This window comes from Taudactylus pleione, unplaced genomic scaffold, assembly GCF_031769625.1.
Source record: "Taudactylus pleione unplaced genomic scaffold, aTauple2 ptg000513l, whole genome shotgun sequence".
NCBI lineage: Eukaryota > Metazoa > Chordata > Amphibia > Anura > Myobatrachidae > Taudactylus > Taudactylus pleione.
In genome coordinates, this window is record NW_028284915.1 from 4,930,564 (window position 1) to 4,947,764 (window position 17,201).

Sequence of the window (17,201 nt, forward strand, 5' to 3'; positions counted from 1 at the left end):
AGACTCAGGGAGAAGCATTAGGGGCTGATTCTGGATGGCACGCTAAGTGGCTGTAGTCGCAGGCAAAGGCATGAGCCTCATTTAATGTGAGTATTCATTTAACTAATGCAGGAGATTGCTGCCCAATGATTTTACACATCTATCATCATTAGTATCTGCACTTACTCAGCCCCATGTTAGGTGAATTAGAAATGTCTGAAACAGACTTCTTTTCACAGTATCCACAACTCATAATTGCTTGGAGCTTTTGATACACACACTTCCAGGGCGGTACCATGCAATATCTGTGCCACTGCCCAGTTCAAGCCACAAACTGTGTGGACTTTAGGGTATAAGAAGGTGCTGGTTTCCTGTGGGCGGGGAGATCAATGCTGTACAAGCTGGTAGATCTAATAGGAAAGTGAAGTCTGTGTGATTATTGATAGGGATCATCAAGTGAAAATTGGATTTATGTTTAAATACTGTTTGATATCTACAGCATTGCAGTCTTGTATAAAGTAGGTTTTATTTGATACTTTGAGGTTTTATGGTGTATGATGATGCCTCAGCTTAATTGCTTCTGTTTGGCAGTCGTATGGTATATACACTTGAATTGCCATCACAGTCCCCATTATCACCTTGACATAAACCCTTTATGGGTCAAAGCCAGGGGCATATCAATAATGGATGCAGGGTGTGTGGGCCCCCATATTATTTAAAAATCACCTGTCCGCGTTCCCTCGTTGGGCGTCAGCGCTGCACAGAACACTGGAAAATGGCCACCGCAGCCATTTTTCCGGCGTTCTGTGCATGCGCAGTAGACTCTGGGCACACTCTAGTACCCAGAGTCTACTGCTTCTGCGGTGGCCGGCCAGCCGCATTAGTCAGCTGCCGGGGAGAGAGGAGGGGGCCATGCACGGGGAAGGCACATGGGTCCCCTCCTCTCTTAAGATGCCCCAGGTCAAAGTGCATTGGCAGGGGTGCGGTGTGGTGCCAGACAGTGGCAGATTTGCCTAATCCAGAAAAGGGATCTGACAGGACCAGGTCTACACCTGGGAGTGTCTAGTTATTTAATATTTGTTCAATGCAATACATTTGGAATCTTGTCTATGTTGGGACACCTTTTTGTATGTTTATTTTTCTAAAGATAGGACTGTTTATTTTTCAAAAATATGATACGAAAGGCCTACAAAAATGATTTCTTAAAATTATGATATAACCGGGAGGCAAAGCTACTCTGGCATCCAACATACAAGATAATATTTCCTTAGGGATAGTTTTAGCAGTTTGCCAAAATAAGAGGGCCAGATTGGTGTTCCATGTTATTGTGCTGGTAATCTTGTCATGCTATTAACAATAGGGAATTAAATATTCTAGAGGTGGTTAGATAGTTAGGGAACCTCCATTGTTTGTAAGTATCTTGAGATATGGGAGCAATAACACTCATCCCGATTAGTTCATGATCAGATAGGACTGTAGGCTCCATTTCTATATCAGGTATAAGATTGGATAATACCAAAATGGTAACCTATACGGGACATAGAAGCATGTGCTGCTGAGAGACATATATAAAAGTGAGAGATTGGGTTTTTAGCGCTCTAAAGATCAGGAAGGTTGAGTTGGTTTCATTAATATTAGAAACCCAAGCAAAATTTGCTATAACACACCGAACGGACTCCACTGCGGTCCAAGGCAGGCTCAGCCACCGCATTAAAGTTTTCTCCTATAATGATATTACTGTCAAGGTGTCACGATCAGGGCTGTGTGTGTCCAGGGCCAGCGAGCCATACCTGGGAACGCCTCCGTCTGGGCTGCCACGCCTCTGGCACGCCCACCATTCGGTGCAAGACCCATAACGATGGCTTGGCCGTCGTTATTCGGGTCTCGCGCATGCGCATGACGGAGGCACCTCCGTCGTGCGCATGCGCACTTGGGCAACATCGACCCGCTTGCAAGCGCTCAGCATTCTGAAATGACACATAGGGCCATATTCAGAAATGGATACAAAGGCAATTACACACGCAGATTGAGAAATTGTTTGTCATCGCGCATGCATATAAGCCTCACTGCGCATGTGCAGCGATTGCACTGCGACTACAGATGCACAAAGGAATCCATCGCACAGTGAGTGACAGGTTGTCAGCGTTTGGGGGTGGTCTGAAAAACGCAAGTGTTTCTGTCCATTTCTATGGGTGTGGATAAATTAGCCATTGCATAAGATTGGAGATTGCATACGCAGCTCTGCATGTCAGAAGAGTTCCCAAGGCCATAGCAGGTGAGACCTGCGCAGGGGCAAGATGGTTTATCGATGTGTGTCGATGTTACCAATATTTATGCAGGTAAGCGACGTCGTACGCATATGAGAAAGCAGCAGTGGGCGCCCTTATGCTCGGGTAAGCTTTGCAACCATTACCATATTTTATGTACAAAATCGCAGCAGCAATCACAGCATTAGTGTGCGTCTCTGAATCAGGCCCATAGCTCATATTATTATGACCAACTGATATGGCAAAGAGAATTAATGCATAACGAGTCTAATTAATAACAGAACATAGAGAATACACTGAAGACCCAGGTTTTCATTTAACCCCTTAGCAGCTCACCCAGGGACTCCAATGTGTAAATCTAGCAGGATTCTAACTGTAGCAATCTTTTTGATCTATTGCCACCTCTAGTCATAATCAATACATGATCAACTATTTTGTACCATAGGGTAGACAAGTTGTGTAGTGTTAGGGCTAAATGCCAGGCTACAGCTTGGTCATTTGCCTTTGTCTATAGCATTGCAGATGGCAGATCTGTGCAATGCCATATGCTGTTGGAATGCCTTTCTTTCTTCCCTGTGTAGTAATTGTCATAAAAGGCAAAATCAGACATACTGTACAATGAATGTGCTGCTGCAAGTAAGGTGGTGCTTGATCTTAAATGTTTTACCAGTGTATGGATGGAGGAAAGTGTTCCCTTCTGCCATACAAGACATGAGGAAATTAGGACATTTAAAACATCCCCATTTCTCAGTGACTCTCTGTGGTACCATTCTTAAATGCTGGGCATACACTGTCCAATAAAATGTCTGTCAAACCGACAGAGATTTTATCTGACAGCCAGGAAGCATCAGATATCGTGATCATACACTATGAGATATTTTACAGTGTATGGACCATGATATATGTGTTCCTCCCCCAGGTTGGAGACATTTCCCCATTTCTTCTGTCCGTCCGTCAGCAGTGGCAGTGATTACACTGCTGATGCGGCCGACTTGCAACTTACAAATGATCACATCTGACAGGAATGCTGGACAATTCCGCATGTCTGACAGCCTGAAATGTTGAGGTTGGTTGCGCAAATACACTATACCATTATATGGCTGATCCACTGATATCTGGGGGATGGGACAGATAATTGTATAATATATAAGGTGTAATATCTGGTTTCATAAGATTCTTGATATTTTCGCCTCTGGTATAACAGCATGACCATAGAGTCATGGAGAGATGGAATATCAGAAACACTATTGATAATTGGCCATAAGGATTTGGGATGTAGTCGGCATCATGGTAGTCGAGATGCCGGCGGTCAGAATCCCGGGGCTGGAATCCTGACAGCAGTTGAAATCCCAGTTCCAGAATCCCGACTGCTGATATCCCTAAGTATTAGGCTTGGGGTTAGGGTAAGGGTTAAGCACTAGGGGTAGAGTTAGAAATAGGCTGCACCCCCGGAAGGGTAGGCATTTCTCCCGCATTCTGCCCACTTCCTAGTGAAGTGGGCAGAATGGGGAGAATTTCCGTGGTGATCATTGGTCCCCGAGCAGGGTGCGGGGCTTAATGATGCAATTCTCCATGAATCGCGTCATTTAGCCCCACCCCCTATTTAAATGTAGGCCCCACCCCCATCACAGGCCATCTGCTTGTCCTCCCCAGGCTTCTCCCAGGGAGGACAATCAAAAGGTAGGCAACTATGAACTGATTCTTTAAAAACTATTTCCATTTTTATTCTTGTTTCCAGGGGTTAGGATCATTTCTTTTTGGATATTGAGCACCTTTTTCTTAAGGGCCTCCAGTTAAAGAGAGATAAATGCGTGAAATATGTCACCCCTGTAACACTCCTAACACAAAGTACCTGCTCTCACTTATCTAATACACTTTAACACTTCACTTGCTTTCTTTCACTAGTGTGATGCCTTGGGGTGGTTTGGCTGGTCTCTCTAGACTTGAACCCTTGAATGTTAGGGACTTACCCGATGATAAGGTTACCTGGGTATGCAAAAAAACACTCTCTTATTTGATGCAGAATTTACTATAATTTTGTATAGTAATGTTTGTATAGTGCACCTACATTCTATTTTTCTGTTTATGTACTAAAAATCTCAGTATGGTAGCACCTCTCATTACTTGTCACACACACACAAACACACACACACTCTCTATCTCCTGACCTTAGACAAAAATACAGTTTTACTTACAGTCTTTCTCTTCATGATGGGGCTGACGAATAAATAAGTGTAGTGGTCTGTTTGCTGTATGCTGAGACAGATCGGGTGTGTTTGTTTCTTATTCCAAAGTGAATTTCATAATGGTGGCACACAGATTAATAAATGCTCCCTTTGTGGGGAAAAAAGTACATAGTCACCACTGAGGAAAAGCATCCCCACAGCATGAAGCTGTAATCCTTATTCTTCACTGTTGTGATGGTATTTGCTAAGGAATAGGCAGTGTAAGGTTTGAGCCTCACATAATATATTGAATTGGGGCCTAATAGCTATCTTTTGTCTCAACTGAACACAAACACTTATCACACATTTTAGCTGGGCCACTCTGTTTTCTGGCAAACTACAGCTGTGTAGCCAGCAGTTACTTCTGTATCACTTGGAGAAAGTCTTCTAGAATGGAGACGAAATGAAATGCGTCAGGTATTCTCTGCACAGACAACAAATTCTTTACACAACATAATCTTGTAAAAGTCCCACAAGTAACCACAATTTATTCAATCCCTGTGGTTTGAATGTATCCAGCTTACAAACAAAAGACCACTGTATACAGTACATCCTAAGAGATGGGAGAGGTGGACACCATTACAGTAAAACTTTCCACTGATTATGTACTGTATCATGTAGTCATTACTGTATAAACTTGATGCTAGGGAATGTAAAAACCTTTGTTTTTGCAAAACTGTCGCAAATCCAGTCAATGAATGTAATAGAAGGAGACTGGAGACAAACTTCTCAGTATCAATCAATTTGTCATGAAGCAACTTGCCGTCCATATGTTCCTAGGGTTAAAGATAGAATTCGCCCGAATAGTCAGAGCATGGCAGCTCCCACACTCTGAACAATCTGAGAGTGTTCGTAATTGACCTCTCAAAAACATGAGCCTCCCATTGTGAGGTGCGACATGTGACATGTTTTTGTTTTCTAAGTACCAGGATGTCTACATGGATCAAAGAAGACCTTTCACAAAAGATTTAGTAAATAACGGGTAAGTGGGAGTTTATGTTTCAATAAATGTCCTCTTATTGAAAAAAATATATACATTTTACAAGTGAACTACAGATACCTGTGGGTCATGTTTGCTGGTTCTCCTTAAAATTTGGCATGACAAGGCTTGCTGGGACTTATAGTGCATATATAAATGACTATATTATTTATATTATTATACAATTATTAACATCACACCCACCACCCAGGAGTGTGATGAATAGTCATAGAGCTATTGGCACTAGGGCTGGTCATACTCAGGAGACAGACACACACTCTTCTGCAGACTGACCCATCTGGGGAAAGCAGCCCTGGTGCTAACTAGCCAAGGACTGTTGGAATCTTGGTGCTGATCCCCCATACTGCAAGTCTTCCCTTCATGGTTCCACTAGTACTGGCTGACCTAGTGCTGGCAATGAAAAAATTAGGGGGATCACACTTTGTCCCTCAATTATGCCAGCCTAGTTACAAGCACTAGTGCTGGTATTGGACTTTTTTATCTCACCAAGGAACTTTTGTCCCTTTGAGGGCTGTGTGTTGAAAATCTTTACTTTAACCCAAATTTTTATGAATACCTACAACTATTGTACAGCACTATGTGCACTCTCTCCTGTCACATGGGTTCATTTCTCAATTTTTAAAAACTTACTTTGCCTCTGCAAAAATGTTAGATTTCCCTTTTGTATAATGAAATCAATGATTTTTCATGCGCTACCTTAAATTGTGGAATTGATCGCATCCCCAAGGGACTGGGTCTGTGTGGTCTGTGTGAAATATAAAAAATTGTTATTAGGTTCATTGCAATTTTCAAGCAAGTATAACGCCATTTCAGCATGGCATTATCCTTACTTTCCTTTATGGTGACATGTGAGTCCAACTGCGATTCCTCCTGCATGCACAGTGGCAGCCTTTCACTGTGCATGTGTGGCCTCACTGGTTGCACATTTTTGGTATAGAGATTTGAGGAAATTATTACTGAGCATGCATGGCCTCTTTGTACTGCACATGTGCAGTATACTTTTAAAGGTTCACTTCCAAATAGCCTTACACCAGGGATTTATGCTAATGGAATGAGCATTCGTGTAGGGGCCAACTCTTCAGTTTTCTTCACATTAGGCTTTCAAATGTATGAATTGCAGCTGTAGCTTTGCTACAGCTGTGGTAAGAGGCACCACATATATGACAGGGTTGCCAGCAACAGAGGAAATGAATCCCAGCACTGGGACCGAGGGTCTGTGCCCAATACTGGAAGAGGAGAAGAAGAGAAGAAGAATAGGCTTACATACTGATCCTCACTGTTCAAGAAAATGAATCTGGTAATTGCCCAATGGCAGTGGCGAACATGAATCTGCAAAGATTTAAGCCCAGCCACTCAATCATTTTGGAAGTGATGCCATCCGTGATCCAATCATAGCTCATGGACCAATCAGAACAGGCTGTAGTGATCCAATCATGGTTGCTGCATCATAGCTCTACTCCCTGACAGCAGTTTGTATTTCCCACTGGAAGTGGGGAGCAGCTTGTTAGGTGGCAGAAGGGGAGAACAGAAGATTTCATGAATACTTAAAGCAAGGGAGGTCACAGTGGGAAGAAGATAAAAGATGTTGACAGACAGGACAACAGAAGAGGTGGCAGAAAGAAGACGAGTCACGAAAACAAGCCATCAGGATGCCCTAGCCGTGTGATCAGCAGAGGGCTCTTGCAAAAAAGCTGCACAGGTGGAGACTTTGCATGCAAGCTGACAAGGCCCAGTTGTGGAACAGCAGTGACCCTTATGGGGAATGGTGGGTACTAGGCCCGGCAGCTAATTGTAGGATACCATCAATATTGTACATCAGGTATTAGGCCTGTGGACACTGTGAAAGTTGGGCACCAGGCCCATAAACTTTGAGGTCATTAGACCATGTAACATAATCAAGCATTAGGCCTAGATTAGATCCCTGATAGGGATTGGCTGTTAGATATTAAGCATTAGGCCTGTGGGGCAATAGGACATAGAGGAATGGTAAAAAAAGATGACACAAGGTCCTAATATTAGAGACACCCTATGTAAGGCTCAAGGCAACAACAAAGTGCATGATTCCTGCCAAAACCAGTGTTGTGTGTGCCCAAAGCTTAATGTAAAAGGGGGCATCTGTTATTGTCCTAACATGCAGGTGATCTCTCATTTATCTGTATGTCCATATTTGAAGCCAGTGTTTAATACTGTTGCAGAATTATAATGCCTTGCTGAGTTTATCTGGAAACAGCTGTAGAGCATAGGATGGAGATTATAGTGTTAAATATAGCCAAATCCTGATGTGTTATTGGACAGTGCTCCTTACCCAAGTTAGAGGCATAGTTTGGGTTACATTAGGCCAATTAGTTGTTGTAGGACCATTTCATTTTAGTTATTTGCATAGCAGGGTGGCACACTAAAGGAGATAGCAGAAGTTAGTTATGTGGGTGGCCCTGGGTGTTCATGCAGGATACTGGAATGAGTGGTGAAGATATAACAAGGTGACACATATCCTGTGGAGAGTCTCTGTGTTGTGTTTCCATGTGTAGGCCTGGTATGTCTGGTGCACATGGGTGCTAGGATAGGCAAACTGTTTCTCAATTGTTTAGGACAAGTCTGTCTGACACATGTGAGTGCCAGTAAATACTGTAGTAATAGGTTTACCCATTCACTGGTGTTGTTGTCAGATGGGTGTAACTGACAACTGCCACTGCAGTGTACATATTCATATGTGACAGTTGGGTGTCTGAGGCATTTGCAATGATGATGCTCACCAGATTGTCTATGCCTCAACATGATTGCCTGGGCCTCATATCTTTCCTAGAGAGAAGATGGACCCAATTTCCAACACCTCAGTAGCCTGTAGGTCAGTGGGTGGAGTGAGATAAATGCACGACAACATCTCCACCACACTCTCTACACCTCTTCATGCATTCACTACATTTCTCTATAGATTGTAAGCTAACAAGCAGGGCCCTCTTATCAGTTGCATAAGTTCATCCCAGAAGCCCGGAGGCATGTTATAATTAGAGAGAAACACTCTCGCTGGCCAACGACTCCCATCGGATGATGCACACGTCTGTTCCTGTGTAATGTCATCTTGGAAGAAATCTAGGTGGACTAATTTGGCTATTCTGTACTTTGTAAATAAGCACCAATGGTTAAGAAAACAGATGCCCTCATAACTGTGCATAAAAACAATATTTCTGAAAACTGATGTATGGGTAAATATATAGCAAGTGTATTTGTGCCGCGCTAAGTTTATTAGCAGCTCCAATGGTTTGGTATCATGAAAATAAAGGTAAAAATGGAGTGCTTGTTTAAGTGTATAAATAAATGGGTTCAAAGATAAAAAAAGAGGTAAAAAGAAAAAAATGGGTTCAGAGATAAAAAAAAAGGAAGAAAATAGTTTAAACAGAAAGAGCATAGAAGCAGTAAAAGGTAGGAAATGCTGAAACACTATAAGACATACTAATAACAAATGTTTATACTCTTTTGAGAATGATTGGCGGGAGATGGGCCGCGGGATTCCGGACGGGGACACAGGGATGGTACTGTATGCATGATGTCTTTAAGATACTACTGGTGGCTAGATGTCCCTATGCTCACCTTTTGTCTTCTGGCAATGGGTACCTTCCCTTTCCTCCAAACAGTCCGATTCTTTCTTCCCGTGGGTATGGTGTTCGTAGCCGGAAGTTGCGGGACGCGTCACTTTCGATCCGCTGGTAAGCTGATTCCCCCTGTAACCAAAGCATTTTGTGTCTTCCACACTTTGTCAAGGATACTACTTGATTTGGATGGTGCCTTTTTATACACGTTTTCAAGTAACTTTATTGTTAAAAACGGAAGTCCTTAAGCGGATCTTCCTTATAAAAGCGGCAAGCACATGTTATGTGCTTTTAGTGTTCAGCAATAGGAAAGATAAGAAAAGTTAGAGTAGATTAGGATTTTAGTAAAAATCAGTAAATGTAAAAATCAATAAATATAAAAATGGACTTAAAAAGTGGAAGTGTTAAATAATATAGTATAAGAAAGCATTCAATTCTATATCTATGTTTAGACCTTTGGGTCTAAGAGTGTTAAGTGAATAAATCCACTTTGTTTCAGTTTTTTTAAGTTCTGTTACTAGATCTGTCCTTCTCCAATGAGGATTGACTTTTTGAATAGCCATATATTTCAATCCTTGGGGATATTTTTAATGGGTTTCCACAAAATGTTGTGATACACTATTTGTTGCTAGCCCTCTTTTAATGTTATAGATGTGTTCAGATATGCGTATTCTTCATTCTCCTTTTCGTCTGGCCCACATATTGGAGACCGCAAGGGCATTCTAACATGTAGATGACTTCTTCAGATTCGCATGACAGATGTTGTTTGATTATATATTCTTTGTGATTTTGATTAGATTTGAATTTAGATATAAATTTTGTGGTCTTTTTGGTTGTTACTTTGAATGCTGTGCAGTTGAGACACACGTGAAAGCCTGCTGGATCTTTCTTTTTGTTTCTTTCCATATTTTCTGTTGGGATAAAACTGTGTGTTAATTCCGGTTTCAATGTTTTTGCCTGTCTGTATATTATTCTAGGAGTTGGTGAAATGATTTGCTTGATATCTTCATCCAGTAATAAAATATGTTAGTTTCTTCTAATGATTTATTCAATCTGGCTATGGTTCGAGCTAAATTGTGTAATGAATGCTATTGATACTGTCTCAGGGGTTTTGTTCTCATATGTCATAATTTCTTTTCTGTCAAGTTTAGTTACTCTTTCTATTTCTTTATTTAGTAGTTGGTTTTCATAGCCTTTATTCAGGAATTTTTTCTTTAGTTCTTGACTCTGTTCTTGGAAATTTTCCACCTTGGTTCAGTTTCTTTTTATCCTTAGTTGTCCTCTGGGGATATTGTTTAACCACTTTTTGTGATGGTTGCTGTGGTATGGAAGGAAATTGTTTCCATCTACATCTTTAATGTGAGTTTTGGTCTTGATAGAATTATTTTCAATATAAATGTCCAGGTTGAGAAAGGTAACATTTACTTTACTTACAGTAGTCATAAATTCCAGGCCTATTTTGTTACTGTTCATATAAGTTATGAATTCTTCTAGGTCTTTTTCAGGACCTTGCCAAATGAAGAACAAGTCATCTATGTACCTGTACCAACAAATAAGATTTTCACAAAATCTGTTATTGTGCCAAATGGAATCATCCTCCCATTTGGCGACAAATAAGTTTGCATAGCTGGGTGCGAAAGATGTCCCCATTGCAGTCCCCTTGATTTGTAAAAAGAACGCTCCGTTATACCAAAAGTAATTATTACATAGTATATATTCAATTTGCTCCATTATGAAGTTAACTTGTGAATTGGGTATGTCTGTGTTGAAAGGTAGTGTCTTGTGTGGTTACATCCTAATATGTGTTGTATGCAGGTGTAGAGTGATTTTACATCACTGGTGCAAAGTATATATCAATCTTCCCATTTCATGGTATCTAATTTTTGCTAAATATGTATGGTATCCTTCAAATAACTTTTTCGTTCATGTACCAGTGGCTGTAAGAAGTGATCAATATAGCTGGATAGATTTGAGGTAAGTGATCCGATTCCAGAAATAATCGGTCGTCCAGGTTGGTGTCCTGTATACTTGTGAATTTACGGTAAATGGTAGAAAGTTGGTATTTTGGGATTTTTTATTGAAATGTAATCGTATTCTTTTTTTGTTAATGATTCCCATTAAAAGTCCTTCGTCTAGTTGTGCATTTAGTTGTTCTTGAAATTTCTTTGTGGGATCTGATGATAATTTTCTATATGTCTCTGTGTCTGATAGGAGATTGTTTGCTTCTTCATCATATTGTTCTCAGCTTAGGATAACCAGCAGGTTTAATCACTATTGATTTTTCTTTATTTAGCTCCTTGAGTGCTTCTTTCTCTAAATTTGTAAGATTATATTTACTTCTGTTCTTTTCAGGAAGTTTTGTATGTTCTTCTATTAAACTTTGATATTTGAATGCGGAGCAAACTTTAGTCCTTTTTTCAGAAGACTAACTTGATCTTGATTAAGTGATCTTATCTTTTCCTATCGCTGAACACTAAAAGCACATAACATGTGATTGCTGCTTTTATAAGGAAGATCCGCCTAAGGACTTCCATTTTTAACAATAAAATTAATTGAAAACCTGTATAAAAAGGGATCATCCAAATCAAGTAGTATCCTTGACAAAGTGTGGAAGACATGAAATGTGTTGGATCAGGGGGAATCAGCTTACTCACGGACTGGAAGTGACGCGTCCCGCAACTTCCATCTACGAACACCATACCCACGGGAAGAAAGGATCGGACTGTTTGGAGGAAAGGGAAGGTACCCATTGCCAGAAAACGAAAGGTGAGCATAGGGACAGCTGGCCACCAGTAGTATCTTCAAGATATCGTGCATACAGTACCATCCCTGTGTCCCCGTCTGGAATCCCGCTGCCCATCTCCTGCCAATCACTCTCAAATGAGTATAAACATTTGTTATTAGTATAACTTATAGTGTTTTAGCATTTTCCTACCTATTACTGCTCCTATGCTCTTCCTGTTTTAACTATTTTCTTCCTTTTTTATCTCAACCCATTTATTTATACACTTATACAAGCGCTCCATTTTTACATTTATTTTCATGATGTATGGGTAAGCTTGAAAAGTTATTGCTGTAACAGAAAGAAACCTACAGTATAAAGATTATATTATTTTTCTAGTACAGTTTTGAAAATGAAAGTAAACATCTGCTGTAGATTACTTAGAACAGCTACATTTGCCCTCTCTCCCCCCTGCAATGCGCTCTCTGAACTGTATTCATCATGGTTTCTACAATTTTTCAATATATAATTAATATGATCCAAAGTACAAGACGTCTGGTTTTATTTCACTTGAGACAAATAGAAGCCACAGCACTCTTAGACACATATTGTAGATTATTATGTTATTATGAAGCTTTCGATTTAATACTTGCATGCAACTCATTCCTACATTGCTGCTTTCTAAGAAAGTGTTTATCTACCCACAACTGAGTGGAAAACACCTGGGAAATAACTGTATTCACAGAAGCCGTATATTGCAGAGAACACAGATAATATAAGGAACATCATGTTCTATGGCTCTCTGAGCTACAGCTAAAGTGATTCAGTAGGGCAATAAAGCAACGCTCCATTACATACACATTAAATAAATACATCAAATGCAAACTAAAGTATTATTAAAACATTTTAGAAAGCTTTCATCTCATAGCTGGGAGATGTATTATTAATAGATTTAAATGCAGCTGTAAGTACTACTGTAGTTGGTAGAAATTTGTATATTTTACTTTTGCTACAGCTTATCCATAGGATTTAGGGCCTGATTCAGCAAGCAACGCAAAGGAGAGAACACCCGCACTTGGCCGATGTTTTTGTACTGGGCATGATTATGCATCGCACTGCGCATGCGCAAACTAGCCAGTGTGATCGGGTAAGCGTATGCAGACTACATGCAGTGTGTCCGCAGACCCCTTCCGATATTGATTGACAGGAAGTGCCATTTGTGGGTGGTGATGGGGGTGGTTGGGCGAACGCAGGTGTGCCTTTGCATTGGCACGCCATTTTAATAATTCCATAATTAAGTCTATAATTAAGCCAGTGTGGCGACGGACGTAGTGATGAGACTCACAGGAAGATGCCAAGATCCTGCGCGAGGTCTGGTCAACTACTATTATGCAAATGTGGTCGATGGTTCTTGATGTTACCGATGTTTACGCTATCTTGTGTACTGATCAGGCTTTGAGTGACCACTAGCCGCACCATCCATGCCATGATGCGCTTGCATTGCGGGATGGATTAGTGTGGCTACATCTGTATATGGCATGTGATATTGAAGTATGTCCTAGAGCAAGAGGAGGTGACCTGTGGCATCTGCTATTGAACTACACATCCCAGCATGCCCTGTCACAGTTTTGCTGTTATGGCATGCTAAACTGTGGCAGGGGATGCTGGGATGTCTAGTTCCACGTAGCTGAAATACCACATTGCCTTCCCCTCCCCTAAATGTAACAAAAGAGAGATAGCAGTAGATATCTCCGATGCCATGGTCCTTCTATTTCCGACCGCAGAAGCATCCGCCATAGGTTTCCATGGGGGCTGCTATGACAGTCATATTTACCAAGGGCATTCCGGAGCTTGGTCCCAGCACCTGACGCCGTCTAAAGATACCATTGGCCTATAGTAGACTATGTGCTACTTATTAGCAAAGTTTCCTGGAGAGAGATCCTCTGGATCCCTTTCTGTCAGTCCCACTGATGCATGCGCAACAATGCTGATACTGGAAACAAAGTGGTAGCAGCAGCCATGACTTTGCTTCTAGGCATTCGCTGGGACACACTTTTTTCAGAAACTGTGTTCCAGTGCCCCAATTTGGATAAATGCAAATGGTAATTTTTATGACCACTGCGAATTGGCCTGAAATCTCCTTACCACAACTGCATTTTATATGTGGGTGTGGTAAATTGATTAAAACCACCTGTCTAATATTGTGTAGGTCCCCTTCATGCCACCATAACAACTCTGACCCATTAAGGCATGGACTCTACAGGACCTCTGAAGGTGTCCCGTAGTATCTGACACCAAGATATTTGCATCAGATCCTTTAGATCCTGTAAGCTGTAAGTCTCCATGAATTGGACTTGTTGTTCCAGCACATCACACAGATGCTTTATCGGATTGAGATCTGGGGAATTTGGAGGCCAAGTCATCACCTCAAACTCTTTGTCATGTTTCTCAAACCATACCTGAACAATTTTTGCAGTGTGGCAGGGAACATTATCCTGATGAATGAGATCACTGCCATCAGAGAATGCCAGTACAATGCAGGGGTGGACTTGGTCTGCAACAATGTTTAGGTATGTGTCAAAGTAACATCCATATGAATGCCAGGACCCAAGGTTTCCCAGTAGAACATTGCCCAGAGCATCACACTGCCTTCGCCGGCTTGCCTTCTTCCCAAAGTGCATCCTGGTGCTATCTCTTCCCCAGTTAAACGACGCGCATGTGTGATACCCCGACAGGTGTTGTGGAAGTGTGGTGTAATAGGTTCCAATCTTACCAGAATAGGACAGATTTCTCACCTCCTCTTGGTTGCTCAGAGTGGTAAGGTGGATCATTCCAGTCACAAAGAACGATGCCCGTTGTTATCATATAAATTGCGATTTATTAAAAACAATGATTTAAGTAACACAATTATACGAATAGTTTCTCAGCATACATCTACTCAAGTAACAATATTGTCAAACATACACAAATCTAATATTCCCAATCCACAAAGAAAATGCTTTATTTTTCAGGAACACTGGAACTCAGCTGTTGGGGATAGAAACGTTTAACCTTACGCTTCAGTACCCATTCACTGCAACTTAACAGGAAATGTAAATAGGGTAACGACACTATCCGCTATTGCAATTTGTAACACTTGCATAAATTATCAAAATCTGCTCAGTAATAAAGAACACGGGGCCTGATTCAGAGCCGCACGTAAGCGGCCACTTGTTTACTCCAAGCGATGTTCGCACATCTGATGCATATGGGTCATAATGCGCATGAGCCAACCAGTCATTGCGGTCGGAAATCATGCGCTCGCAAAACAGCGAGAGCCTGCTAATTTGAGTGACAGAATGAGGCGTTTGTGTTTGGTAACAGGGGAAGGTGCTTGAAAACGGGGAGTGGAGATCTGAACGCAGACGTGCCAAATGGTCAAAACGGGCGTTTAATAGGAGTGCATAATTAGTAAGGGAGCGTCAACGATCACGTCACTTGGTTGTCTTTTAGCCTGAACTGCTCGCAGTGATTGCGGGAAGTGAAACCTACCACAAGCACTGCAAGCAGTTCAGACGCCTTTCGATGTACTCGATTAATCTAATAAATAGCGGAGATGACATATGATGCGAACGGCAAAGGGGCGTCTTTACAAAATAGCCAGCCCCTTTTTCTGAATAACCGTTCGCAAATAGCGTCCGGCTCTGAATCAGGTCCACAGTTTCAACTAGAGGGTATCTGTTAAAAGTTTCCTTCTTAATAGCCTATATAATATTTAGCATACAATTAGTTAAACCAAATGGGAATGATGAATTTCTTCCCTTTACTCCTCTATATAATAGCATGTAAATAAACAAGGATGACTTTCAGTCTAATTGAGCAGTGCAAATCCTTAGATGAGGGTGGATACAACGCCGGTTGGGACAGTAGCATTGTTATTCACTTTGGTTTAGTGTGATATAATAAGTGGCTTGTTTATATATATGCATATATATTCAATCGCTTGTAGGTGAGGAAATAAACGTGACACTCCTATATCCTGATGTGTTGAACAGTGTTTCTCCTACTGAAAATACAGTGAGAGATGCTGCTTATCCTTCTCTGTGGTTATGGAGTGGCGTCACGTGTCCGGGTACATAAATGTCAGCTCAGCTCATCCCTGGTGCAGTTGAAATCATTCTAACACTGTAACGCAACAAAGTTACTAATCATACTATGCTGCAGGTTATAGGCCTGGACAGAGCAGCTTAATTCCTTTCTGCGTGAGGTGTTGGCAAGATTAATTAAATATATTAAATGCAGAGTTCTCTATGCTACTATTTACTAGGTGATCTCCGGAGGAGACTGCGAGTCAGTAAGAAGCCTGGCTGCCTATGCAGCTACCCAGTCACTAATAGGCTCTATAGCAGTGAGCTGGACAGGTAGGGGGTAGCTGTATGGCTGTGGCTGGTGCACAATTACAGACCTTATTCTGGATGTCTATTCCATATTTGTGAGTCTGTCTCTGGATGGGAGATCGTCTCTCTCCCAATAGTTGCTGCCTTACAGATGGTCCCTAGAGTCTGTCTCTCCATCTGCCTTTGTAGTAGGAGAGTCTGCCTGCTCCATGCCAGCCTCTGCCATACTTGCTGGAGGGTACCTGGCTCCCTGTCTTTGCCAGGGAAGACACTGCTGCCGCTCCCACAGCCTGCCCACCGGTTACCTCAGGAGCAGAGGTAATATCCCACAGCAGGTCTGCTCCTTCCGCTCTTTTCCTCAGAGAGCGCAGCCACCAACTGCTGTTCTTCCTACTTCAAATCCTTGAGCCTGGCACAGTACTCACTGGTCTCCTAATGTCCACCACCGCTGGGGGGCAGTGCAAAAAAGTCCCTGAACTTCAATGAAAACAGTTAAATTATGGCAGGATCCATATTAGTACTTTACATTTTCATAGGGGCACATCAGCGTGGGTAGGAACACAGGGTGTTGGTGGGGTGCCACACATGCATGTTATTTGTGATTTATATAAAAGGCAATTATGGTACTTTTTGTATCTAGCAATAACTTAATATTATTTTTATTCTATTCAATGTACTAATAAATAAAATAGTTATAAAAAAATGATTCTATTCGATGTATTAAAATATCAAATAAAAATGCATAAGTAAATACATGGAATAACAATTCATACTGTTAAAACTAATCATTTATGTTATAATAATTAGAAAGTTCATACTATTAGTCTTCGCTATGTACACTTTAACACTATTTATAGTCATTTTTAGCATACTACTATTACTACAAACGACACACTACTACAAACTAATATATATGCTGAACACCACCATATATAAAATGTATTTGCAATTAAAAATATAAAAAAATATATATTTTTCAGCATATCTATTACCATATAGATATTGTTTGCACATCACAAATATAATTTTATGTGCTTTTATTTGT